Source organism: Mesoplodon mirus (genome assembly GCF_964341445.2).
Source record: "Mesoplodon mirus genome assembly, chromosome: 5".
In the NCBI taxonomy this organism is placed as follows: Eukaryota; Metazoa; Chordata; class Mammalia; order Artiodactyla; family Ziphiidae; genus Mesoplodon; species Mesoplodon mirus.
Genome location: NC_138980.1, coordinates 172,072,317 through 172,098,737, shown reverse-complemented (window position 1 = coordinate 172,098,737; position 26,421 = coordinate 172,072,317). Strand labels below are relative to the sequence as shown.

Genomic DNA, 26,421 nt, shown 5'->3' with positions numbered 1-26,421 from the left:
AAATAATAAAAAGTGACCTGAAAGCATTTGGATGCAGGCAGAATTGCATTGAACCAGATCTGGGAGTAGGAGAAAAGGCGAGGGCAGGTTGGGAGAACAGCTATTGAGGGGACCAGTTCTTAGAGGCCTGACTTTTTAAGCTTTGTGTGTGTATAACCGATTGAAAAGCTGAATTTAAAAATGTAACGCTAGAACTTTGGAAGAGAATGTTAGTAAAATGCCAGTTGCATAAAATACTTCTCTCCCTTTCTTAAGATGCAAGTGATTCTTCTCTAAAATGAAAGTGAATGCATTATAAAATGAATTGCATTCATGTAAAAACAGAACACTGAAGTTTTAGAGTATAACGACCTTTAGGCTTTGGGTAAATTAAGTTTCATGGAATTAGGCTGGTCCTATTTATTATGTCATGTTGAAATATATTTAAAAAATACCTTGGAGGGTCTGTTATAAATATGTTTCACTTTTATCAGTGCAATGGAACTTTTATTCTATCTTGTATTTTTCAGCATCTGGGAAGAATATCCCACTTGATTTTCAAAGATGACAGATGTACTATCATTTAACCCTACTGCCTGATGCAAGTACTTACACCCCATCTCTGACATGAAGGGAAAAATACTTCCTAAGATCTAGCAACTCGGAGCTCGGAGGCTTTATTACCTAGTGTCCTGGACAAGTAGCCCTGCCATCTTTTCTCACTGCAAAGCTGCCAGCCTGAAATGGTGAGCTGTCACTCACGCCTACGGCCCAGGAATAGTGGCAATTTCATGACACATTCACAACGACACTGAGCACAGCACTGGGACACGGTTCATTTTCTTGACAAGTGGATTGATCGTCCCTCCCTTCAAATATTTTCCACAGCAGTAAAGCTGTAAAGAATTAAGATAAGTGAGCATTGCCCCAGCTCTGGACTTGACTGTGCATCAGGACTGATGGGGGATAATCTATCCTGGGTTTCCTCTCTGGCTGGAGGGAGCTCTCTAGGCTGCGTTCTGCTAAAAAAAACCCTTAAGCTTCCAGGAAAACCATCGGCTTTACTTATTTTATAGCCAGTGATTATCTGAATGTGAGATAATGCCTCCTGTTGCAATCTCTCTGTGCCTTGCAAAATCACTGTGAAGTGCCTTTTAAATGACAACAAACCAAGGAAAAAGGAGCGTGTAATTGCATGTCAGAGAGGAAGGTGCAAGCAGGCACCGGTGGCAAAGGACAGTCCTCCCTCTGGCTTCTCTGCACAGATAATGGTCACCTGGAGGCTTTCCACTGCCCTGGAGGAGAAGGTCAGTAACCTTTGGAGGAGTCCAACCTGAGGACCCAAGATAGCAAGTGCATCCAAATTACCGGAGACACTGACATAAATATCGAGTAACCAGGGCGGGTGACTGCAGTTCTGGTCCCTTGAAAGCAAAACAGTAAGGCTTGGTGGATCTCTAATAGAGCTTCCCAGGAGGGAGGCTTGACATGTCATTTCTAAAAGTCTACAGTATGATTTAACTTGACACCACTAAGCCCCTCTGTTCTCCATCTGGTATCTGTCTGTGCCAAAGACACCCTACAGGCCCCTATCGAGGCCACGTGCCACAGAGGTGCTTCTTCTGGAGTTTTCAGCCTCACGCACCTACAGCCTAGATTGGGTCTTTCTAGATCGGTGTAACTGAATGCTCTCGGTCTAGTCTGGGGCTTCAGCAATCACAGGTTTAAAGGGAAGCAATGCCACATGGATCGACACTTCCTTTCTTTTTCTCCCTGAAGTCTCTGAATTTGACCCTTTGCCTTTGCTATACTTCCAGTATGAAAATGCTCCTTACCTTCCAGCAAGTTCTTTATAAAAAAAGTGACTTATTTCCACCATTGCCCAGAAAGAAATACATGCAACTCAGAAGTAGGTTTGGTTTTGGTTAAAAGCTGCAATCCCTATATGCCGGTCAAATTTTTCCAAGAAACATACTGACCCTAATATCATAATCAGATGAGATTTAACCAGTCTGTTTCAGAAAACAAGAAGCTCTAGAAGCTAATCTAACAAAGAATATTTCAGGAAAAGTGTCTTTCTGATGAGTTCACCCAGAGTAGTGTTGACTTAGAACACGCCCTCCTAGTTGACCAGGACATGCAGTGTTCCTCAAATATTTGCAGAGCCTAATGACATTGACTTTTCCAAACCAGAATGCAAACCTAATAAACTACTGACAGTGAATATGATTTGTTCCCGGGAGTAGCTGCAGGGTTGGGTTTTCTGCTGCTGAGCTTGCTGTCAACATTGTCTCATTAGGAAGCAGCCAGAAAAGCAAAACAACCCACTCCATTGCCCGGATCTTGGTTCTTCTATTTATTCTCCAATAAAAGGAACCAGGGGTCCTTGGAGAAATGGCTCACTCTAGGACCAGGGTGGGAAATATACAAGACAAGCAGCTTGGAACAATACATTGAAGGACACAGGAGTCCAGAAGAGAGAACTCCCACTGGCAAAGCTGGAGGAATCTGAGCAACAAAAAATGATGTAGTATTGAATTATGAGCCACAGCACAGAGTAAATACCCATGAGTCTATACTCATATATCTAAATAAATAGGGACAAATCTCCAGCACAGAATTACAAGTAATTTCTGTAGAATACTCCCCCCTTAGGGAGGTGGAGGCATATCTCCCCACTCCTGGAGTGTGGGCTGATCATAGTAACTTCCTTCCAAAGAAGGACGAGATGGAAAGGGGGGAAATAACTTTCACAGTGGAGAAACCTGGCAAACATAGTGGGCCAGGTGATCAAGGTAACATCATCAGTGATGTCATGTTGATAGCACGTTCTCTTGAGGAGATGTGATGAGAATGGTCCTTTAACTGTGTGGTTTTCCTTCCGAAAGCCCATATGCCCTGTCTAACCATGAGAAAAACCCCAGACAAACCCAAACTGAGTGACATTCTACATAGTGCCTCACCAGTGTTCCTTGAAACTGACAAGGCCACAAAGACAAGCAAAGTCTGAGAAACTCTCACAAACCAGAGGAGGCTAAGGAGACAAGATGACTAACTGTAACGTGGTAGCATGGATGGGATCCTAGAACAGAGAAAGGACAGGAGGAAAATGCTCATGAAATCTGAATGAACTGTGGAGTTTAGTTCACAATAACGTACTGGGGTTGGTTCCTTATTTGTGACAAATGTACCACAGCGGAGTAAGATGGAGTGTAGGGTGAAGGGTCCATGCTATCTTCACAACGCTTCTGTAAATCTAAAATAATTCTAAAACAAAAAGGTTAAAAAAAAAATAGAAGACCCATGACCCACTCCTCTTTTATTTGGCAGACTGTGACTATTTTTCTGAGGTCCAGGCAATGACCATGAAATTTTTACTTTGAATTTTGAGATACTTATTTGTTGTTTTTCTTTTTCTTTTCTTTTCCTTTCTTTCTTTCTTTTTTTTTTGAACCAGTGACTTGTTTGCTTGCATCATTTTAATCCATTTCTTGGGAAGACTCGGCATCTATGTTTATGACAACAATGGCGGGGATATTAAAATAGCAAACACTATACAGCACTTCTTATGGTCCGGGAACCGGAAGAAATGCTTTGTACATACTAAATCATTGCATCTTTACTTTCCTATGAGAGCTGTGCTATGACAACCCACTTTACAGATGAACAGACCAGGCCCATAAAGTTTTCTTCACTTGCTCAAGATTACACAGCTAGCAAGTGGCCCAAACAGGACCCCTGCCTCTCTGGTTAAGCCCCCAAACATGTGATGAGCACGTCAGTGTTGTGGGCATGATTCCAGAGTAATTTTCAGGACAGGGTCACTGCCACCTACCCTCACAGACAAATTTACAGACGTACATAATGATGAATACACATTGATTCATTCACAACATTTACCTGCCCCAATGCAGCTGGAGAATACCTGAGCTCCCCTGTGTATCTTTGTGGGGATAGAGGTATGGGTCTTATACCTGCAGCAGATCACAGTTTCCAGGTTGGGAGAGACAAGCATGGTTTCTACAATCTCAGATTCTCACGCATCCCTCTAGGGGTCTCCCCATTTGAACCCCTACCCTAGATACTGATGAAAACAGAATCTACTTGAATTATTTACATTGTTTTTTAAAGTTTAGGTAAATGAGAGTATCACGTTATTTAATACATTTATTAATAACATTACTCCATCTATTCTTATTTACCCAGTGCATTATTTACCTATCTACTCTAGATGAATTTTTGTTTGTTCTTCTTTCTGTAGTTCCTTTAGGTGTAAGGTTAGATTGTTTGAGATTCTTCTTATTTCTTGAGATAGGCTTGTATAGCTATAAACTTCCCTTAGAACTGCTTTTGCTGCATCCCATAGGTTTTGGATCGTTGTGTTTTCGTTGTCATTTGTCTGTAGGTATTTTTTGATTGCCTCTTTGATTTCTTCAGTGATCTCTTGGTTATTTAGTAACGTACGGTTTAGCCTCCATGTGTTTGTGTTTTTTACATTTTTTTCCCCTGTAATTTATTTCTAATCTCATAGTGTTGTGGTCAGAAAAGATGCTTGACATGATTTCAATTTTCTTAAATTTACCGAGGCTTGATTTGTGACCCAAGATGTGATCTATCCTGGAGAATGTTCTGTGTGGACTTGAGAAGAAAGTGTAATCTGCTGTTTTCAGATGGAATGTCCTATAAATATCAATTAAATCTACCTGGTCTATTGTGTCATTTAAAGCTTGTGTTTCCTTATCAGTTTTCTGTCTGGATGATCTGTCCATTGGTGTAATGAGGGGTTAAAGTCCCCACTATTATTGTTTTACTGCCCATTTCCTCTTTTATAGCTGTTAGCATTTGCCTTATGTATTGAGGTGCTCCTATGTTGGGTGCATATATATTTACAATTGTTATATCTTCTTCTTGAATTGATCCCTTGATCATTATGTAGTGTCCTTCCTTGTCTCTGGTAACATTCTTTATTTTAAAGTCTATTTTATCTGATATGTGTATTGCTACTCCAGCTTTCTTTTGATTTCCATTTGCATGGAATATCTTTTTCCATCCCCTCACTTTCAGTCTGTGTGTGTCCCTAGGTTTGTAGTGGGTCTCTTGTAGACAGCATAATATATGGGTCTTGTTTTTGTATCCATTCAGCAAGGCTGTGTCTTTTGGTTGGAGAATTTAATAAATTCACGTTTTCTTTTTCTTTTTTTTGTGGTACACGGGCCTCTCACTGTTGTGGCCTCTCCCGTTGTGGAGCACAAGCTCCGGATGCGCAGGCCCAGCGGCCATGGCTCACGGGCCCAGCCGCTCCGCAGCATGTGGGATCCTCCCGGACTGGGGCACAAACCCACGTCCCCTGAATCGGCAGGCAGACTCTCAACCGGTGCGCCACCAGGGAAGCCCAATAAATTCACATTTACGGTAATTATTGATATGTATGTTCCTATGACCATCTTCTTAATTGTTTGGGGTTTGTTTTTGTAGGTCCGTTTCTTCTCTTATGTTTCCCACTTAGAGAAGCTCCTTTAGCATTTGTTGTAGAGCTGGTTTGGTGGTGCTGAATTCTCTTAGCTTTTGCTCGTCTGTAAAGCTTTTGATTTCTCCGTCAAATCTGAATGAGACATTTGCCAGGTAGAGTAATCTTGGTTGTAGGTTCTTCCCTTTCATCACTTTAAAAATATCGTGCCACTCCCTTCTGGCCTGTAGAGTTTCTGCTGAGAAATCAGCTGTTAACCTTATCGGTGTTCCCTTGTATGTTATTTGTCATTTTTCCCTTGTTGCTTTTAATAAATTTTCTTTGTCTTTAATTTTTGTCAGTCTGATTACTATGTGTCTCGGCATGTTTCTCCTTGGGTTTATCCTGCCTGGGACTCTCTGAGCTTCCTGGACTTGGGTGGCTATTTCCTTTCCCATGTTAGGGAAGTTTTCGACTATAATCTCTTCAAATATTTTCTCTGGTCCTTTCTCTGTCTCTTCTTCTGGGACTCCTATAATGTGAATATTGTTGTGTTTAATGTTGTCCCAGAGGTCTCTTAGGCTGTCTTCATTTCTTTTCATTCTTTTTTCTTTATTCTGTTCCGCAGCAGTGAATTCCACCATTCTGTCTTCCAAGTCACTTATCCGTTCTTCTGCCTCAGTTATTCTGCTCTTGATTCCTTCTAGTGTAGATTTCATTTCAGTTATTGTATTGTTCATCTCTGTTTGTTTGTTCTTTAATTCTTCTAGGTCTTTGTGAAACATTTCTTGCATCTTCTCGATCTTTGCCTCCATTCTTTTTCCGAGGTCCTGGATCGTCTTCACTATCAATATTCTGAATTCTTTTTCTGGAAGGTTGCCCATCTCCACTTCACTTATTCGTTTTTCTGAAGTTTCATCTTGTTCCTTCATCTGGTACAGAGTCCTCTGCCTTTTCATTTTGTCTTTCTGTGAATGTGGTTTTTGTCCCACAGGCTGCAGGATTGTAGTTCTTCTTGCTTCTGCTGTCTCGAGATACCTATTTGTATTTCAAGATACATTCATCTCGAGTAGAGTGTAAACCACTCCAGACAAACCTTCTGTCTCCATGATCATTGGCTTCTTTTTTTTTTTTTTTTTTTTTTAAATCATGATAACCTGTGTAGAAACTAACCAAAGGGCTGCAGCCCTTTTATTCACAAGCTTAACATGAAGTTTCTGGTCAGCATATGTGTCACGGTCACATTTCTAATGAGGGTTTGGTTGGGCAAATCAATGAGTAATCTAACACCTCCCTTAGAAGCAATCTGTTAGCAGGCTTTGGCTGTATGTAGTTGTTCTATATTGGGGGCAATATTTAACCTTGCACTTCTAAGTCCATGCAATAGTGAGCTAAGTTCTGACACAGTTTTACCATGTATTGAGATTCCCAAATAGGATTAGAGTGTACAGCAAGGATGAAGGAAGCCCCAAAACTTACAGAAATAACACTTCTGGGCCTAAGATGTTACAGTCTGAATCAATGTGACTAGAACCACACCACAGGCATCTTTCCCAAGACCTTCCTCATCCACAGAGTCAGTCCCTAACTTGCCCTGGGACTGAGTCTCTTTCCCCAGAACCTGGGATTGGAATTTGAAGAAGCTAATTGTCTCCCTCAGCATTTGAACTCAGAGAACTTAGAAACCCAGCCACAGTGAGACAGCCGTTCCCGTGCAACCTGAGAGGATTCCATTCCACGAAGGAACACTGCCAAGAACTCTGGTTTTGACTTAATTTCCAGAAGCTGTTGACCATGCTTTTGAGGAACTCACAAAGCTGTCTCCATTACCCTGAATAATCAGGATTAGCATCAAGTCAGACATTCTGAACCCCTGCATTTAGAAGAAGTGAAATACATGCAGCTGTTTTGTATTAAAATAGCCGGCCCTGGGCATCAGTCTTATTTGGGGGTTTTACTTAGAAAGAAGGCATCAACTTATGTTTAATTGGGGTTAAGCCTCCACTGGGTAAACCAGTGGTAACCCTCAACAATGCTGCCCACAAAGCGGTGGTTACAGGCTAGGCTCTGGACTGTGTGCTTGATGAGTAAGTTGACTTACATTCTAGTGCCAGCTCCTTAGGCCAGCTCAGATGACCAGACCGCCAGCACATCTGGGGGCCCAGGCTGAGGGGCCCAGGATCTGCACAAAATGCTCCTACCAGTGCCGGGCACGGTGAATGTGATCAATCTCAGCTATCATCATTGTAAAAGGTTTCCTGGAACCGCAATAAGATACCAACGGTGGGGTCATCTGCAGGTGTTGAGATTAGGATTGATTTTATTTCCTCTTTGTACTTTTCCCTGTTTGACCACAAAGAGTGGGTCTTCTTTCTTCTGGTTCAGAAAACATTTTAGAATAAAAAGGACCCCGTGTGTCTGTCTTCAAAGATAAAGTCAACCTTCGTACATGCCGATGACAGGGATGAAGCAGTCTTGCTTTAGAACGAGGGGCGGCTTTCAGAGGTGTCCACCAGCTCGGTTTTCAAACTGCATCTAATGTCCAGGCAGAAGGCACCCTGATTCGATTTACTTGAGGGTTGAGGTTGGAGGCAAAAGAAGGCGGACTCGATAGGATACACACACGCCTACCTCGCTTGAGTTTTCAGAGACCCGGGAATGCCATTTGGCCTTTCGGTTCTTAGCATCACGATATTGCGCTGTCTGCACACGTGTGGTGGGAGTGGAGGAGGGTAGGGGTGGGGCAGGGGCATTTCCCGAAGGGTTTTGCAGGTCATGGTTGTGACTCTGGGAGCCTCAGGACTTTGTGGACTGGAGGAGTGACGCGATCGGACTGCTGTTTTGACAGGCTCTCCCAGGGCCGTGTGAGAACAGACTGTGGAGGTCGGGGGAGCCCTGTGGAGGAGAGGCTACTGTAACAATCCAGGGGAGAGATGGCCTCGGACCAGGAGGTGAGAAATGGTCAAACCTGGAGGCGCCTGAACTTAGGGGTCCTGGGGTGTGCTGAGGTGTCCCCGTGCAGCGTGAGAGGGTGTGATGGGACGTGACTGAGCAAGCATCGCTCTCCTTCAGGCTGGAGGCCTGGCTGCCCATGGGGGGCCCTCCCGGCCTGCACTCTCCACGGTTACTCTCCGTGCTGGCCGCTGCCTGAACTCGACGGGGCCGTTTCTAAGAGCTTTCCTACTGCCGTCGGTGAGTTCATGAGAAGTCACCACGTCCCCAGTGGAATGACAGCATTTCATCAGGACTGACTCTTGAGAACCAGGGTGAGTCCCAGTGTTGAGGGAAAAAAAGTGCTGTTTTACTAGTGTGGAAATGCTCAAGCAGACCATGTGTGAGAAGGCTGATGAACCCAATTTCTGGGGAGCAGCATTACAGGGGGTGATAGGGGCAAGCCTGTAGTAATCTCCAGAGGGAACGGGCAGCTGCCCCTCGGAGCTGCCGACCGGGGACCGCTGACCCATCCTCTGAAGAGGTGAACAGCCACGTGGGCACGAAAGTGAAGGGTCAGCACGGGAGGAGGCGACGGAGAAAAGCATTTCCGGGCGGGACAGAGTCATGGGTAGGACAGCGAGAATTACAATAGTGTACAGTGAAGAGATACGTAAAAAGGGTGACTTCTGATGTAAGGTCAGGCCCGCAAGAGGTTCAGTAGGCTGCAACAGATAGAGTAAACCACCTCTATTACTGAGAGAAACAGAGCTTGGTTTTCGGTTAAGCTAGGGAGCGTGGCAAAGCCTGGTACCGAGTATTTAGGTACCGTCCAATATTCTCAGCGTGGCTTGTTGACAGTTACAGTTATTATAAACATCTACCTGGAATATTTTCATAGGGGAGCTGACGTAACCATGAAGGGTTACAGCACATTTTGGATAAAATGTTATATGAACACTTTCAGATGTAATTTTAAAAATAAGCTTAAGAATATGAAAATTAAATCATCCCTGTTATCATTCAGATTCAGTGAAATTGCCATATACACACTTGAGAGCAGTTGCTGCATTTTTCCCACGTAAGATGACTGAATTCTTGGTAAGAAACAAAGGGTTGATTGAAAGAAACAACACACTTCAAACAGCAGGAGGCGCCATGCACCAAGGCCGCAGGTGGCTCTCCAGTTGTGAACTCCCACCCATCCCATCTATATCTGCAGAATGGTATTTCTTTCCTTACCCGATCTGAAGAATATTTAGAAAGTTCCAACCTCAGCTTATGTTTAGCCTTTACTTTTTTTGACTGCTAGTAGTCAAATCGGAACTTGCTAGAGGCTGCGTGTGTTGGGGGCGGGTATAGAGAGTGATTATTTAATGGGTAGAGAGTTTCCAAGTTCTGGGGATGGATGGTGAGGACAGGAGCACAACAATATAAATGTGCTGAACTGTACACTTACACACGGTTCAGGTGCTAAGTCATATGTGAGGTGTATTTTACCACAATTTTAAAAAAAATAAAAAAACTGGAACCTGCTTATAACAACACAATATGCACGTGCACTTGCTAATTGCTTTAAGAATTGCACATGTGCACTGTTGGTGGGAATGTAAACTGGTGCAGCCACTACGGAGAACAGTATGGAGATTCCTCAAAAAACTAAAAATAGAGTTGCCATATGATCCAGCAATCCCATTCCTCGGCATATACCCAGACAAAACTATAATTTGAAAAGACACATGCACCCCAATGTTCATAACAGCAGTATTTGCAATAGCCAAGACATGGAAACAACCTAAATGTCCATCAACAGATGAATGGATAAAGAAGATGTGGCACATATAGACAATGGAATATTACTCAGCCATAAAAAAGAATGAAGTAATGCCATTTGCAGTAACATGGATGGACCTAGAGATGATCAGACTAAGTGAAGTAAGTCAGAAAGAGAAATACAAATACCTTATGATATCACTTATCTGTGGAATCTAAAGTATGACACAAATGCACTTATCTACAAAACAGAAGCAGACTCACAGATGTAGAGAACAGGCTTGTGGTTGCCAAGGCAGGGCCAGGGGGAGGAGGGATGGATTGGGAGTTTGGGCTTAGCAGATGCAAATGATTAACATCATTTATAGAATAGATAAACAACAGGGTCCTACTGTGTAGCACAGGGAACTATATTCAATATCCTGTGATAAACCATAATGGAAAAGAATATGAAAAAGAATGTATATATAGGTATAACTGAATCACTTTGCTATAGAGTAGAAATTAACACAACATTATAAATCAACTATACTTCAATAAAATAACTTAAAAAAAGGAATGCACCTGTGGATTTGTACTGTCATTCTATTATGAGGCAGAGATTTGGGGACCAGTCTCAATTGTTTTAATCTCCCCTGAACAAATCAATCGAACCCTCAAATCTACAACATATGATGACTTAAAAAGCAAATGCTGGACGACTGAAGCTTTGGGGAGAAGTGTGAAGGAGGGCAGAGGCTCAGTGGGAAGGGACTAACTCTTATCAATTATTTACTATATGCCAAGAGCTTTCCATAGGTTATGTCATTTAATCCTTATCCCAGCCCCAGGGTCGTGGCTTTGTTTTTGGGTCTTCTATTGAGGACAGCACGGCCCAGAGGGGCTGTATGACTTTCCCCAGGTCAGCCCATTTGTAAAGGGTGGGGCCAGGATTTCAACCCCGGCCTCGGGGACTCAGAAGCCTTGCTCCCTCCATGTCTCTGGGATGTCTAAAGGCGCCCAACTGGCCCAATGGTACCCGGTACACAGACACCATGAGGGACGCCAAGTGAGAAAGTCTTAAATTCAGCATCTTCGGTCCTTTCCGTCCTTCCCCCATGCACAAGAGGTCCTTTTCTTCTCCCTTATGTGAACAATGAGAAGGCAGTCTCGGGGCACGGGGGTAGGGCAGCCCAGCAGGAACAAAGCCTCAAACAGGCCGTCCTTGTTGGAGACACAGGGCCAGCGTGGTACCACGCTCAGAAAAAGTCTGCTAGTGTCCACCACCCTGATGGCTGAGGGACAGCTCGTGGGTCAGTTTAGCCACAGGAAGTGAGACTGGGTCACCCTCATGAACTGAACTTTTAACTCTGAGCACAGGCTGAGGTCCTATGGGATGGTGGGTTTTGCTACTTCTCAGCTCAGATTTTGCTGCTGTCCAGCACACAACTGAAGAGCTCAGGGCTGAATGCTTTACTGAGATGCAGCTCTGCCTGGTGGGACGCAACTAAGAAAAAGGGATCCTTGATGTGCTTGTTGGATGTTGACATATGTTGGACGCTGACATATGCTATCCCATGAAGCAGCAACAGAGGAGAATTAGTGTGCTGACCAGGGCACTCGAGATTGTCCATTATATATGGAAATGGAAGTAGGGGAGCTCATCCTGAACTGCAAGATGCAAAACTGATCCTTAAAAGATGAAAAAGTCCTCTAACTGGGGGGAAACTGAAGCTGTGACAGGCAGGACTGGATGAGACTCCAGGCCTGTGAACTGCGCGCAGGGCGTTTTCTGGTGTTTTCTACCTCACGGGGAGCAGGTGGCCAGAGCTGACCTGGCAGGATTAGAGGCGCTATAAATACTGCCACTGTCAGTGACCTCGCTGTCTTTCAGAGGTGGTGGCCGTTCTGCGGGGAGGGGCAGAGTGGAGTTCCTCTGTTTGTATCTGTGGGATTTGTGCCTCCCGAGGACATACCTAGTGTGAACCACAGAAGTATTTTAAGGTTAGCTGAACCTCCCCGAAAGGGATTATTTCAGTGTGTCACAGAGAAAGAAGCTGATGGTGCAGATTTTTTCGACTGCTTCTTTCTCTGATGGAAAGCCTTTTTGCTTTCTTTCCCTCTGGGAGGGTCCCTGTGAGGCCCTGAAGTTCTGAAGCTTTAGGACCAAAATGTTTTAAATACGAAACATCATCACCTTAAATTTTATGGTGGCCTCCACCCCTTGGATGACGTGTCTTTTCGCACTGGCTTCGGCAAGATGGAACAGGCAGCTGGGGGTGTTGCAATTCCATGCCTGGCTTCTGCAGAGCACACACTCACCCCGTCCCTCTCCAGCAGCCTGCAAGCTAGCCCCCCAGATGAGGATTAGCTCAGGAAGCTGGGGACCAAGACGAAGAACAGCCTCATTGGACGGAATGGTGACCATCAAGGAGGAGATGGCCACTCACGTGGGAGAGAGTGACCACGTCCTTGTTAAGTTCACAATGACCAGGGAAATTTAAAAAATGAAATAAAGAAAAGAGATTTCGGGCTTCCCTGGTGGTGCAGTGGTTGAGAGTCTGCCTGCCGATGCAGGGGACACGGGTTCGTGCCCCGGTCCGGGAAGATCGCACATGCCGTGGAGCGGCTGGGCCCGTGAGCCATGGCCGCTGAGCCTGCGCATCCGGAGCCTGTGCTCCGCAACGGCAGAGGTCACAGCAGAGAGAGGCCCACGTACCGCAAAAAACAAAAACAAAAAAACAAACAAAAAAAAAAAAAAAGAAAAGGGACTTCAAAATTTGTGGGAAAGAGGCAAGTAAGATCTGATAACACCAGAGATTCTGAAAGGAGCTGGAAACCTCTCAAAAGAGAAAATTTCCCCCCCAACACCTGCGACAAGCAGAAAAGAGAACAGAAGGCACCTGAAGACGTCAGGTGGTCCCCAGGCTGCTCTCGGCGGGGAGGGAACATGCCAGCTGGGGAAGCGGGTACCGGCCATCTCCCTGCCTTCATTTGCTGGCTCACAGGCTCTCTCTTCCCCAGTTCCTGGGAGGTAAGCCTAGATAAAGTCTAAGAACTACCATGTTCAAGGGCTCACAATCTCGTGGACGAATAAGGACAGGAAGGCAAAAGCCCAGATACACTGAATGGGTGCAAGTGCTGAGATCCAGAGAAAGGGCTCTACGAAACTATACTCGAGGTAACAAGAGGAAGAAGAAAGAACCAGTAGGGGCCGAGGGTACATTCCAAGCTCCTCCTCTGAGTCTGCCTTTCCACGAAGGAGGGTCATCTTAAAATAAACGAGCAAACATGGTTAAAAGGAATCTGAAGACCGAAACTGGTAAGAGGGAGTGAAGCATTTTGCCTGTGCAAGTCCCAGATCACTAACATCACCTGAAGTGAAAACACTCGTTGGCGTGGCTGAGAAAGCAATGAAGTGGGGAGACACCAGGAAGCTCGAGGTTGGCAAATCCCCCAAAGATGGATTCGAGAAGGGGCCAGCCCCCGACGATCATGAGAATAAGGTCAACTGGGTCTTACTGTTGGCTAACAGTGCCATGTGGCTAAATGAAAAAGCCCATGTAGGCTTAGGCTGCATTAAGGAAAACTATAAAGTCAAAACTGGACAATTCTAGCCCATTAGCCGAGGTCAGACCTGATGTGGCGTTTGTGCCCCACGTTCTCAGAGGCCACTGACAACCTGGAACAATTTCAAGGAGCACAACAACCAAAACACCGTGGGGTCTGAAAGCCAAGCCTGTTCAAAAGGCCTGGAAATGGGCTTTGGCTATTTGGAGGGCTGCCACGTGGAAGAGGGATTAGATGGACACTAAGGGCAGAGAGGAGTGTCACCAGCCCTTCGTCTGTGGACACTGCAGTCCGTCTTCACAGCCTCCTTCCCGCCTCTCAGGGAGTCGGATCTGTTACTTCTATAGTTTTGATTCTACAGTGACCTACTGATTCCCGCAGCGATCAGTTTGTTATTATGACACTGGGCTTCATACATAAACTCACTCAAAAAATAATTACTGGGCACCTGTCCTGGGCCAGCCACTGTGCCGGATGCTGGGCATTGACAACGGCAAACACGGCAGAGATGACGCCAGTGCTCACGGAGACCCAGTGGCTACAGAGCGCTGAGTCACGATGGGGGACTTGGGGCATGACGGGGACAGTGGGGGCCTCAGGGGGTGGGAAGCCAGCTGACAGTCCAAGTCACATACGCTGAACAAGGAGTCAGGGAGAGGGTTTCAGGCCAAGGGGACAACGTGAGCAGAGGCCTGGGCTGCGCGAACACAGTGGCCCCTCAGCTCCACGTGCTCTGCGTGGCTGGAACGGGGGGCAGGACATTGAGATGCGCCTTGTACTGCTTGACTAGGGTTTGGCCCCTGGGAGGTCTCTACACCAGCCGCTCCACAAGGACTGGTTTGGAGGGGACGTGTCTAGAGCCCCACTGGGGGCTGTGGTCCCCGTTGAGCGGGAGCTGTAGAAGCAGAAACAGGGAAGCGATGTGGGGAATGGAGGAGAGGGAGGTCCGAGGGGTATGGAGGGGGAGGCTAAGGCCCGGCCCTGTCCCCGAGGGGATGTCAGGGTGAGGAAGAGAGCCGAGCTGAGGATGAGCCCAGGCTTCTGTCTCTGGCAAAACCAAGCAGGCAGGAGTCCTTGCTAGTCACTGAAATAGGGAGCAGAGAGGAGAAAAAGCCCAGGGCCACGAGCAGGCCATCGAGTCCGCTTTGGGACAGGAGGAGTTGTCAGCGCCCCTGGGAAATCAGAGTGCATCTCTGGGCAGGAGGCAGTTAGATGTTTAGGCCTGAAGCTCAGGAGGGAGATGGGAGTCAAAGACGCTGCTCTGGGAATCAGCCAGACACAGCACCTGAAGCCACGACCTGCAGAGAGAGGGCTTAGGAGGGAGATGGGCAGAGGGGCATGCTCACTCAGAGTGAGGAAGAGGGATGTTCCACCAAGGAGCCTGTGCGGGAACACTCAGAAAGGAAGAGGGAAAAGCGGCCGAGGAGAGGGGCGCAGAAGCCACGGGAAATGAGCAAAGGATGCATCAAACACGGCAGGTGAGAACCGGACGGCGCCCGGGGGAGCTGGGGCATTAGCCCGCAGGGACCGGGGCAAGCTCTCTAAGGAGACAACAGGGAGTGGTGACAAGAACGCAGCCCACAGGAACCATCCAGGAAGGAAGTGGGGCCCTTTGCCCCTGAAGAAGGAGGCGGGGGGCTGCGGTGGGCACAGCAGATGGCACAGGTGGGGAGCACAGATGTGGCCAACAGCAGCGGGAAGGGTGGGCTTGAGGTGCTTTTGCGTAATTCTCTCAAGGAGCTTGGATGCCAAGGGGAGGAGAAACGTAGGGGGGCTGCTGGATAAAGACGTGATTTTTATGCTTTCTTTAGTTTTTTTTTTTTTTTTTATAAAGTTGGGAGACTTGAGCACATTGAAACGTAGATAGGAAGGAGAGATTTGGGAGAACTTGGCAGTGGGGACAGGGAGACACTGAGCAGAAAGGATGGCTGAAGTAGTGCAGGTGAGTGCATGGAGGTACCACTCAGCCGGGGGCGGGGGGCTGGGGGGGGATGTCCCTGCCTCCACGGCTGCGAGCGCACAGAGGGCGCTGGCCTGTGGGACATCCTGCTTACTGTAAATGTGACCCCTTAGTCCAAAACAGCATCTCCCTCCTCCTCTTTCCTTTTACTTCATTTTTTTCTCCCAAGCAGCTGTGTTTCCCTGTAGAAGGCTGCATTATGGCCACCCAGAGAGATAGTCCCTTCCTAATCCCCAGAATGAGTATTCATTCCTTTATATGGTCGACAGAGGTGATTAAGTTAAGGATCTTGAGATAAGATTGCTTGGGAATGTCTGGGGGGGCCCTAAATACCATCACGAATGTCCTTATTATAGAAAAGGTAGGCACACAGAGGAGAAGGCGACGTGAGACACAGATCAGCGTGATTCAGCCAAGGAATGCCGGCCGCCCCCAGCAGCTGGAAGACGCAAGGAATGGATTCTTTTCTAAAGCCACTGGAGAGAGTATGCCCAGTGAGAGTATGCTAGCACCTTGATTTCAGCCCAGTGAACTGAATTTTGACCTCTGGCCTCCAGAACTAGGAGGGAATAAATTTCTGATGTTTTAAGCCGTCAGGTTTGTGGTCATTTGTTATGGGAGCCACAGGAAACTAACGCACCGTCCAACACCATAGTGTATGTTAATTGCCTGTCTTCTCCATGAGATTATGAACCCCCCCTAAGAAAAGAGACTCTATGTGTTAATTTCACCATGGTAGCCCTGGGACCTGGTATACAGCAGGGGCTCAAGCATTTGTTGAATGACTGCGTGAACAAATATGCACGTGCTCCTTCTCTGGGGAGCTGTGCTATAAATAGAGAAACCCTAGGCATCACCCATCCCACTGAAAGCGTTCCATTGCCCACGCTCTAGACAAGTTTGGCAACGCATCCAAGTGTGCTTAAAAATCTTTCCTCACTGGCATTTCTAATATTTGGTTGGTGTGTACTGATGTATCAGACGTCTAAGCCAGAGGACTAAATATATCAATTTTTCTCTTTCAGCGCTCACTGAAGCTTGTGGGTAACTGACATTTCTGAATTAACAAGAGGAACAAAGGCTGGAACGAACACTGTCAGCACTGGGGATTGGAGGCTTTAAACAGGAAGGGGTGATGGGACATCCAAAGAACTTTTCCAAGTTCTCAGGGAGAAAAACGCGCAATATGTGTCTCGTGTGTGGGTGAGGTCTGTCTAGAGAAGGTATGTATAAATCTATCAAGAAGCTGAATTTATTTTAAACACCAAAAGAAAAGAAATCCCACAGAAATTGGGAAGGGTATTATAGATATCACTAGAAAAATTCATAAAATTATTCACTGGCGTCGAAAATACCAGTAGCCACTTATTTACAGATACAGCCGTCCTTTCCTTACATGGAATCCCACGTGTCTGGGGACCAAGGAGAGAACTGGCATTCTTTGCTTCCAGCATGCCAGGTGCTGTACGCTAAGCTATTACCCCTTTGCAAAGTCTTATAAGGTGGGTATTATTCTCATGCCCACATGGCAGCTGGGGAAGCCCAGGCTTATAGTTTTCAGAGACCATCCAGCTGGTGAGCGGTAGGGTCAGGGTTTGAACCCAGGCCCTGGGGCCTCTGGGCCCGCATCCATGAACACTGTGTTATGTGGCCCTGAATTCAAGCCTAAGCTACTCCCACTCCTTTGGTTCTCTGACACTTCCCAACCCACCCCTTTTAAATCAAAATCCGCAAAGAGGGCAGTCAAGTGTCACAGAGCCCAGGGCCCTTGGCACCATGCCCAGCCCTGCATCTGAATCCATCTCCGGTTCACAGGGGCCGGCTCTCCAAACCTTCTTGTTTTTGTTTGTTTGGGTAAGGGCCGATTCATTCCTCGAGCCACATTGGTTAAGAGCCATCTCTGAGGGAGGATTAAAGGCAGGCCTTTGAAAACTGTCTGGTACCTGATGAATGATGAGGAGGTTTCCCAGGCACTATTATTTGCCACACGTGCTTTTTCTCAGTGTCACATGGTGGTTCTTTGTGGCTGGCCCTGGGCTCAGAAGGTTCAAAAAGACTCCGGAAATAATCTCACGGCACAACTCAATCGTGTTTCCTTCACTGCCTGAACAAGTGGGCACTCCCACCCAGAGCTGGAAATGCAGTAAAATGCTTTAAGATAAAATAAAGAACATTTTCAGTAAAGGCCAAGTATCAGTTAGCTAAGACTGACTTTACTTCCCCGTTCACTCTCTTAGTCTGCCTGCAGGTGCACCTAAGTGCCGGGAGAAGTAAAGCAGGTATTAAATTCTCCACTTGCTGTTTCCGTAAGACATCTCTGTTCTTGTATTTCCAGCTTCTCCAGGTGAGAATCTGAACGTAGGATTTGCTTAGAAATACTGTTCATGCAGGTCATCACTGTCCCCAGATTTATGTGCTTAATTATGTCTTTGCTGATGGGGCTTTTAGGGGGTGAGGGTAGGGGGTGGTTGGTATCACAGCATCCAATAGAAGTACCAGTGTTTTATTTATGTTACCTTAATGTTTTGGGGAAATACCTCTGTGTAACCAGAATAATCCTTGATTGTTTTCTCTTGTTTCTGGGTCCAATGTTCTCTGGCTTCACTAAACACAGAATGATCACTTAGCGCACCTAACGGCGTTTTGCTTCCTCGTGTGCTGATTTCACTACGTCTATTCAGTGTTTCCTGAGATAATTTACAAAAAAAGTTTTAAGATATTTTACATGGGCTTTGCTGACCCCTTACATGTCTTATCAGCATAAATCCACAGGATATCAAAGTTCACCAGGAAGTTGCTGGTGTTCCGAGCCCAAAGCACCTGGGAGCGAGAGCAGATGCTGAAATCAGAAAACCGAGCGGCCACGAATATCATGGCCCCATTTTGTCCACACGTCTCATCGTGATTATTGCTGGGAGGGTCTGGACCACACATCTGACCATTACATACTGTAACGTGCCCACCGGCTAAGAAGAAAAATGCTCCCCTACTGCTTCTGTCTTTAAGCTGAGATGAATAAAAGTGATTTTTTAAAAAGCCACAGAGAGTCATAAAATATAGCTCCTGGAGGTCTATGAATTGATCCTCACTGGGTTATCTTGAATATTGTGTGGAACGATTCCTGACTGCCTTCTCCCTCTGATAAATCTGCTTTTGCACCAGAAAACCCTCGGAGTGGAGCCTGTGAACCACATCCTCGATGTGAGGCTGGGGTCCGGCAGGCAGCACTGGGAATGTGTAGGATCCACGGGCCAATCAAGACTCTTCTGCAGGAGCTGGGGGAGAACACAGGTGTCTTCTCCCTGGTTCCCAAACCCCTTCAGGGGGCGGCTCTGCACCTGTTCTTTATAGAACACAGGTGTGTACTGACAGGTGACGCTGAAACTAAGTAATTTTTACGGTTTTGTGCCAAATCAGATACTACTGTTTATGCAGGAAGCAGCAGAAGGGATCAAGGTTTTGAGACAATTTGGGGGTGTAAATACAACTGGATAAAATACTAGCAACTTAATTTGTTCCTTGAAAATTGTGAACATGTTTTGGCTTTTCAGTGCTCGTGATGGTGGCTCTGCAGGGCCGGGGTGAGATGCATTGGATTGTTCAACTAATGGAAAGCAGAATAAACCCAAAAAGCAAAACAACCTAAATAGAACACTGGTACTTCTACTGGATGCTATGATGCCAACAACCACCCGCCCCTCAAAAAAAAAGCCCCATCAGCCCGGACATAGTTAATCACATAAATTTGGGGACAGGGCTGACCTGCATGAACAATATTTCTAAGCAAATCCTACACTCAGATTCTCACCTGGAGAAGCTGGAAACACAAGAATACAAATGTGTTATGGAAACAGTAAGTGGAGAATTTAAAAAGAAAGCAAATCAGTTGATTAATTAGTTCTGGTCAATCAATCCATGTGGCCTTAAATGACAAGAGGACTCCGTTCTTTCAGAAACATCAGTGTATGAGTTTGCTAGGGCTGCTGTAACAAAGTACCACAAACCGGGCAGCCTAACAATTGATTGTCTCATAGTCCTGGAGTGGCACCAAAATCAAGGTGTGGGCAGGGCCACACTCCCTCTGAAGGTGCCAGGGAAGAATCTGCTCCAGGCCTCCAGGTTTCTGGCGGCATCACTCCAGTCTCCACATACCACCCCCCAGCCCCGTGTGCATGTCTGTGTCCACACAGCCCCTCCTCTAAGAGCACCAGTCAGACTGGATGAGGGGTCCACCTGACTCACCTACCAGGACCTCATCAGAACCGTATTTCCAAATAAGTCCTCATTCTGAGGCACTGGGGCTAGAATGTCAATATAGGAATTTGGGGTGGACATAATTCGCCCCATAATCATCAGAATAGAAGATTCGGGGTAGAGTGCAGAGTCGCACTTTCCCTTTTTACCACGCATTGATGTCAAAAGGCAAGGCTCAGGGTGGATCCAGAGCAAACACCTATTTTAACTCTTTTTTTAGAAGAAATAGATCCTTAAGTAGTAACAGCCACTGGCCTAAGATACCCTTGCATCCTATTGTGTGAGGCACTGTGGTTGGATGGCAAGTCTCCCTTCTCTCTCTACCTTAAGTGACGGAAACACACACACACACACACACACACACACACACACACACGCTCACCACCACCACTGCTGCCGCTGGGGCCATCACCACGCAGCCTCCATTTGCTGAAGCTGAGGGAGGCCAGTGTGACACAGTCTGGAGACCCTGGCACAGTCCCATGACCTCAGCGTAATTCGAATCTGGGGTCATGAAGCCCACCCTGGAGCAGCCTGTTAAGAATCACTCTTCACGAGTCCCTCCCATCAGGAAACTTCCACAAGCCTCTTAGATAGCCTCATCCACCAGAGGACAGATGGCAGAAGCAAGAAGAACTAAAATCCTGCAGCCTGTGGATTCACAGAAAGACAGACAAGATGAAAAGGCAGAGGGCTATGTACCAGATGAAGGAAGAAGATAAAACCCCAGAAAAACAGCTAAATGAAATAGAGATAGGCAATCTTCCAGAGAAAGAATTCAGAATAATGATAGTGAAAATTATCCAGGACCTTGGAAAAAGAATGCAGGCAAAGATCAAGAAGATGCAAGAAACGTTTAACAAAGACCTAGAAGAATTAAAGAACAAACAAGCAGAGATGAACAATACAATAACTGAAATGAAAACTACACTAGAAGGAATCAATAGCAGAATAACTGAGGCAGAAGAACGGATAAGTGACCTGGAAGAATGGTGGAATTCACTGCTATGGAACAGAATAAAGAAAAAAGAATGAAAAGAAATGAAGACGGCCTAAGAGATCTCTGGGAAAACATTAAACACAACAACATTCGCATTATAGAGGTCCCAGAAGCAGAAGAGAGAGAGAAAGGACCCGAGAAAATATTTGAAGAGATTATAGTCAAAAAATTCCCTAACATGGGAAAGGAAATAGCCACCCAAGTCCAGGAAGCCCAGCAAATCACATACAGGATAAACCCAAGGAGAAATATGCTGAGACACATAGTAATCAAACTGGCAAAAATTAAAGACAAAGAAAAATTACTGAAAGCAGCAAGGGAAAAACAACAAAAAACATGCAAGGGAACTCCCATAAGGTTAACGGCTGATTTCTCAGCAGAAACTACAAGCCAGAAGGGAGTGGCATGATATACTTAAAGTTATGAAAGGGAAGAACCTACAACCAAAATTACTCTACCTGGCAAGGACCTCATTCAGATTTGATGGAGAAATTAAAACCTTTACAGACAAGCCAAAACAAAGAGAATTCAGCACCACCAAACCAGTTCTACAACAAATGCTAAAGGAACTTCTCTAAGTGAGAAAAACAAGAGAAGAAAAGGACCTACAAAAACAAACCCAAAACAATTAAGAAAATGGTCATAGGAACATACATCTCGATAATTACCTTAAACGTGAATGGATTAAATGCTCCAAACAAAAGACACAGGCTTGCTGAATGGATACAAAAACAAGACTCATATATATGCTGTCTACAAGAGACCCACTTCAGACCTAGGGACACATACAGACTGAAAGGGAGGGGATGGAAAAAGATATTCCATGCAAATGGAAATCAAAAGAAAACTGGAGTAGCAATACTCATATCAGATAAAACAGACTTTAAAATAAAGAATGTTACAAGAGACAAGGAAGGACACTACCTAATGATCAAGGGAGCAATCTAAGAAGAATATGACAATTATAAATATATATGCACCCAACATAGGAGCACTTCAATACATAAGGCAACTGCTAACACATATAAAAGAGGAAATTGACAGTAACACAATAACAGTGGGGGACTTTAACACCTCACTTACACCAATGGACAGATCATCCAGACAGAAAATTAATAAGGAAACACAAGCTTTAATTGACACAATAGACCAGATAGATTTAATTGATATTTATAGGACATTCCATCCAAAAACAGCAGATTACACTTTCTTCTCAAGTGTGCACAGAACATTCTCCAGGATAGATCATATCTTGGGTCACAAATCAAGCCTCAGTAAATTTAAGAAAATTGAAATCATATCAAGCATCTTTTCTGACCACAACGCTATGAGATTAGAAACGAATTACAGGGGAAAAAAAAGTAAAAAACACAAACACATGGAGGCTAAACAATACGTTACTAAATATCCAAGAGATCACTAAAGAAATCAAAGAGGAAATAAAAAAATATGTAGAGACAAATGACAATGAAAACACGATGATCCAAAACCTATGGGATGCAGCAAAAGCAGTTCTAAGAGGGAAGTTTATAGCTATACAAGCCTACCTAAAGAAACAAGAAAAACCTCAAATAAACAATCTAACCTTACACCTAAGGAATTAGAGAAAGAAGAACAAACAAAACCCAAAGTTAGCAGAAGGAAAGAAATCATAAAGATCAGAGCAGAAATAAATGAAATAGAAACAAAGAAAACAATAGCAAAGATCAATAAAACTAAAAGCTGGTTCTTTGAGAAGACAAACAAAATTGATAAACCATTAGCCAGACTCATCAACAAAAAGACGGAGAGGACTCAAATCAATAAAATTAGAAATGAAAAAGGAGAAGTTAAAACAGATACCACAGAAATACAAAGCATCCTGAGAGACTACTACAAGCAACTCTATGCCAATAAAACGGACAACCTGGAAGAAATGGACAAATTCTTAGACAGGTATAATATTCCAAGAATGAACCAGGAAGAAATAGAAAATATGAACAGACCAATCACAAGTAATGAAATTGAAACTGTGATTAAAAATCTTCCCACAAACAAAAGTCCAGGACTAGATAGCTTCACAGGTGAATTCTATCAAACATTCAGAGAAGAGCTAACACCCATCCTTCTCAAACTCTTCCGAAAAACTGCAGAGGAAGGAACACTCCCAAACTCACTCTATGAGGCCACCATCACCCTGATACCAAAACCAGACAAAGATACTACAAGAAAAGGAAATTACAGACCAATATCACTGATGAATATAGATGCAAAAATCCTCAACAAAATACTAGCAAACAGAATCCAACAGCACATTAAAAGGATCATACACCATGATCAAATGGGGTTTATCCCAGGAATGCAAGGATTCTTCAATATACACAAATCAATCAATGTGATACACCATATTAACAAACTGAAGGATAATAACCATATGATCATCTCAATAGATGCAGAAAAAGCTTTTGACAAAATTCAACACCCATTTATGATAAAAACTCTCCAGAAAGTGGGCATAGAGGGAACCTACCTCAACATAATAAAGGCCATACATGACAAACCCACAGCAAACAACATTCTCAATGGTGAAAACCTGAAAGCATTTCCTCTAAGATCAGGAATAAGACAAGGATGTCCACTCTCACTGCTATTATTCAACATAGTTTTGGAAGTCCTAGCCTTGGCAATCAGAGAAGAAAAGGAAATAAAAGGAATCCAAATTGGAAAAGAAGAAGTAAAACTGTCACTGTTTGCAGATGACATGATACTATACATAGAGAAACCTAAAAATGCTACCAGAAAACTACTGGAGCTAGTCAATGAATTTGGTAGAGTTGCAGGATACAAAATTAATGCACAGAAACCTCTTGCATTCCTATACACTAATGATGAAAAATCTGAAAGAGAAATTAAGGAAACACTCCCATTTACCATTGCAACAAGAAGAATAAAAAACCTAGGAATAAACCTATGTAGGGAGACAAAAGACCTGTATGCAGAAAACTATAAGACACTGATGAAAGAAATTAAAGATGATACCAACAGATGGAGAGATATACCATGTTCTTGGACTGGAAGAATCAATATTGTGAAAATGACTATACTACCCAAAGCAATCTACAGATTCAATGCAATCCCTATCAAATTACCAATGGCATTTTTTACGGAACTAGAACAAAAAAATCTTAAAATTTGTATGGAGACACAAAACACCCCGAATAGCCAAAGCAGTCTTGAGGGAAAAATACAGAGCTGGAGGAATCAGACTCCCTGACTTCAGACTATACCACAAAGGTACAGTAATCAAGACAATAGGGTACTGGCACAAAAACAGAAATATAGATCAATGGAACAGGATAGAAAGCCCAGAGGTAAACCCACACACCTATGGTCAACTAATCTATGAAAAAGGAGGCAAGGATATAAAATGGAGAAAAGACAGTCTCTTCAATAAGTGGTGCTGGGAAAACTGGACAGCTACATGTAAAAGAATGAAATTAGAACACTCCCTAACACCATACACAAAAATAAACTCAAAATGGATTACAGACCTAAATATAAGACCGGATACTATAAAACTCTTAGAGGAAAACATAGGAAAAACACTCTTTGACATAAATCACAGCAAGATCTTTTTTGATCCACCTCCTAGAGTCATGAAAATAAAAACAAAAATAAACAAATGGGACCTAATGAAACTTCAAACTTTTGCACAGCAAAGAAAACCATAAACAAGACGAAAGGAGAACCCTCAGAATGGGAGAAAATATTTGCAAACGAATCAATGGACAAAGGATTAATCTCCAAAATATATAAACAGCTCATGCAGCTCAATATTAAAAAAGCACGTGAAAAGCTGCTCAACATCACTAATTAGTAGAGAAATACAAATCAAAACTACAATGAGGTATCACCTCACACCAGTTAGAATGGGCATCATCAGAAAATCTACAAACAACAAATGCTGGAGAGGGTGTGGAGAAAAGGGAACTCCCTTGCACTGTTGGTGGGAATGTAAATTGCTACACCCACTATGGAGAACAGTATGGAGGTTCCTTAAAGAACTAAAAATAGAACTACCATATGACCCAGCAATCCCACTACTGGGCATATACCCAGAGAAAACCATAATACAAAAAGACACATGCACCCCAATGTTCACTGCAGCACTATTTACAATAGCCAAGTCATGGAATCAACCTAAATGCCCGTCATCAGACCAATGGATAAAGAAGATGTGGTACATACATACAATGGAATATTACTCAGCCATAAAAAGGAATGAAATTGGGTCATTTGTAGAGACATGCATGCATCTAGAGACTGTCATACAGAGTGAAGTAAGTCAGAAAGAGAAAAACAAATATCGTATATTAACGCATATATGTGGAACCTAGAAAATGGTACAGATGAACCGGTTTGCAGGGCAGAAATCGAGACACAGAAGTAGAGAAAAAAACGTATGGACACCAAGGGGGGAAAGCGGTGGGGGGTGTGGGTGGTGGTGTGATGAATTGGCAGATTGCGATTGACATGTATACAGTGATGTGTATAAAACGGATGACTAGTAAGAAAATAAATATGTAAAGAAATGAGCATTAAAAAAAAAAAGAATCCCTCTTCATACCTGCCATCCTGAAACAGTCCAGTTCACCCAAAATCAACCTGTGAAATAGCCTATTTGGCCAACCAACAATTTGTCACAGTTACTGGTTTCTTAAAAATCTACCTCTTTTTAAGTTTTCTGAAGTTTACAGTAATATGCCTTGGAAGGGTTGGCAGGGCCCTGGGGGGCTGTGAAGGCTCTAGGGGTCTCTGGGGCCTTCCCTCCTCCCCACTGTCTACTGTACCCACCTCTGTCATTCTGCTCCATTTCCTCTGACTCTCCACCTCCCCTTTCTTTCCCGACCCATGGTCTCTCTCCGCTTCTCCTTCTGAGCTGCACTCTCCATCTCCCTGACATTGTCTCTCCCATCTCCTGCTCTTTGCACTTGCCCTCCTGCCCCTCTGGGTTCAGCATCCGGGGGGTGCTCGGTGTGACTGTGCAGGCTGTTCGCTGCACAAAGCTGCCATGCTGGCTCTGCCTACCAGCATCCATCTGGATGCACTCCCATTTCCATTTTGTAAAAAGGGGGTTGGGGAGGCCTCAGCAGCAGCCCAGGCTGTGCTTTGCAAGGATTCTTCCCCATCCCTCTGGCCCCAGAGGGGCCCCCTCTCTTGGCAACAGCTCCCCCAAACTAGAGCAGTGGGGAGCTTAAGAAAACACCAAATGTGTAAAAAATGCCATTGTGAAGTCAAAATGGAAACTGATTAACTAAAATCATCTAAAGCTGTTAAAACTTCCCCATTTAATATGATTTGCTACGCACTTTAGAAAAAATTAAAAAAAAAAACCCACACGTTTGGGGTAAGTTGGCAAGTCTGGTAGATTTAGCAAGCCCATCCATTGGCTTCAGCAAACTGGCCTAACATCCCAGAATATGGAGGTCTGTTACCTTTTTTTTTTTTTTTTTTTTTTTTGCAGTACACAGGCCTCTCACTGTTGTGGCC

General features: G+C 44.5%; 1 protein-coding gene across 1 annotated transcript in view; it reads right to left on the bottom strand.

The window, feature by feature from the left end:
* ANKH (ANKH inorganic pyrophosphate transport regulator) overlaps positions 1-26,421 on the bottom strand; it is a 144,813-nt gene that overhangs the window by 5,547 nt on the left and 112,845 nt on the right. The window lies entirely within an intron of this gene.